The sequence below is a fragment of the Hakea prostrata genome, chromosome 8 (genome assembly GCF_041222555.1).
Source record: "Hakea prostrata isolate BN-2017 chromosome 8, UWA_Hpros_2, whole genome shotgun sequence".
In the NCBI taxonomy this organism is placed as follows: domain Eukaryota; kingdom Viridiplantae; phylum Streptophyta; class Magnoliopsida; order Proteales; family Proteaceae; genus Hakea; species Hakea prostrata.
Genome location: NC_142607.1, coordinates 21,448,218 through 21,450,937, shown reverse-complemented (window position 1 = coordinate 21,450,937; position 2,720 = coordinate 21,448,218). Strand labels below are relative to the sequence as shown.

The following is a 2,720-nucleotide window of genomic DNA, read 5'->3' as shown; positions in this document are numbered from 1 at the left end:
TACTGTATGAAGTGATTCATCTTACATGTTGCACAGGAGGCAACTTCTTCAAAGCAAGTAAAGTATCTCTGGCGATTTTCGTGGATTTGCTGGAAAATCGACGATTTTCCGGCGACATTAATACAATTTTGTTTCGCCCCCTGGTTTTGGTTCGCCGGGGGGGCGAAATCACCAAAATTCAGTGATATTTCACCGAATTTTGCTGATATGTTCTTCCGTGCATGTTCTCCTCTCTATAAATAAAGGCAAACCTAACCTTAAATGGCAATTTGTATTTGCAATTTTGCAAAATTCAAAAAGGTTCAATCTTTTCTTCTCTAGCTGTTTTATCTTCACTTCGATGATCCAACAATCTAAAGATCCAAATTGTTAGATCTTGAGATTCCCAGTGATTCATCCCTACAAAAGTGTCTCCCCAAAAATGCTCCTTCATGATTTCTTTCTTTCTCCAACCACATACGTGATTTTGTCACCCAAAGACGCAAGAGAAGCAATTCGTCAAATGGACTTTAAAATATTTGATATTTTTGGAAATTTTCATGATATTTGAAGTTATCGGCAATTTATTGCCGACTTTTGGTAAATCTCGAATCCTTGTTCCATTTCGTATCACTAAGCTCCGTGTTGAACCCTGTGAATCGCGTGAAAGTAGGATACTCCAAATTCGGGGGTCAAAGAGTTTCATAAAACATTCTTGGTGGAAAAAAATATGAGTGAAAGATCCCACTTAATCAAATTTGGTCCATGAATCTAAGAAATAGTGAGAATTCCTGATCTCTCTCAATATCTCTCTCAATTCGAAGATCCAGGATTTGAATTGATGTCCTTTCATTGATTCCTCCTAAAGGTTTCATTTCAATTGGAATTTGGTTATTCACGATATACGATGATCCCTGTTAAGCATCTATGGCTGAATGGTTAAAGCGCCCAACTCATAATTGGTAAATTCGTAGGTTCAATTCCTGCTGAATGCACGCCATGCAGAGAATTATTGCTTTCGCATACATGGAATTTGGACTATACATATCAAGCATATAAACTGATATGCAATACCAAAATTATGAGATTAACACAGCAAACATGCTGTGCTGAGAGTTATTGCTTTCGCATACATGGATGGATATCTGAATTTTCACATGTATCTGATTCGATACTTTGTCTCTGGACATGCTATCTCGAGAGTTGCTGCTTTTGCATTCATGGGTAGATCCACCACATGCAGTATTGAGTTCTCATACGTGGCTGACTCCATGTTTGAGTGATTCCTTATCCATTGACGCTAGAGAAGAAAGACTATCATATCCTCAGTAAGACCCAGTTGAGGATGCTTATAAATACTCGTGGCTGGAGAATGCTTCCAACACAACACTAGCAACGTTGAAGGTTTCTTGAAAATAGTTGTAGCTTACAAAGATGAAAATCTCTCCAAAAATTTCTCTCCGATTGAGCTTTTGTATTCTCTTCATTTTTCTTTTTATGTTGCCTCCGATAGTTCTGTCCAGACCTTTTAACCAGCAACCTTTCAAGTCCTTCCAGCTTTTGGAAGGATGTCGCAAGGGCCAAAAGGTTGCAGGGCTGCATGAGCTCAAATGGTATCTCAAGAGGTTCGGTTACTTGAGTTATCCTGATAAATCAAACAACAGCCTCACCCATGCAGACGACGATGAATTCGATGATCTTTTGGAAGCTGCAGTAAAGACCTACCAGCTCAATTACAATCTGAAGGTCACAGGGAGCTTAGACTCAGCAACAGTGAAGCTATTGATGCTGCCAAGGTGTGGTGTCCCAGATATAATCAACGGAACAAACTCAATGATGCGATCCAATAACAGCCACATACGTTCCTATTACACCTTCTTTCCAAACACGCCTAAATGGCCAGCTAACAGGCGCAACCTCACATACCGATTTCGTTCCAGTGCCCCAGTATTTATTTCAGTTGAGGATGTGCAGTTTGCCATTTCAATGGCATTCCAATCATGGGAGCGAGTAACCAATTTTAAATTCACACCAGTAGCAGAAGATGCCAAGGCCGACATAGAAGTTGGATTCCATCGCGGAGACCATGGAGATGGCAATTCATTCGATGGACCACATCATGTAACGGCGCATGCCTATGCACCATCTGATGGAAGGACCCATTTTGATGCTGATGAGACTTGGAGCATTATTCAAAACAATGATGCGGCAGACTTGGAATCAGTTGCTTTGCATGAGATTGGACACATTCTAGGGCTTATGCACAGCCCACATGAAGAAGCCGTCATGTATCCTACCCTACCCTATGGTTCTATAGGTAGGGTTCTCAGCAACGACGACATGGATGGAATTCAGACCTTGTACCGTTAAAAATAAGGCCTGAGAGTGATAAATAAGGGCAAGATTGCATCTCTCTCTCTTTCCTTTATGTTAGGGGACGTGCTGTATTATACTGGATAAGAGATCTCCTAATAGTATTCTCTTACATTAAATGTTGTTCGATATTTCCCTCGTTGCTTCCTATTGCAATTTAAAAGTCTGCAACCTCCGTTGACCTGGGGAGAAAAAATTTTCAGTTCACGTGATTGAACCGTCTACCTGTGTCAAACTAAAAGCAAAATTCTCTATTTTAGGAAAGCCAAAAAAAATTTTAAAAATAAAATAATAATAATAAAATAAAATAAATCAGATTCCTTAAAAGGAGGATTTTTTAAATTATACAAGTATCAAGCATCCAAAAC

The 2,720-nt window shown here is 39.5% G+C and overlaps 1 pseudogene; it reads left to right on the top strand.

The window, feature by feature from the left end:
• The first annotated feature begins 1,455 nt into the window (after nt 1–1,455).
• On the top strand, nt 1,456–2,349 carry LOC149007414 (metalloendoproteinase 2-MMP pseudogene; annotated as a pseudogene).
• The last annotated feature ends 371 nt before the right edge of the window (nt 2,350–2,720 follow it).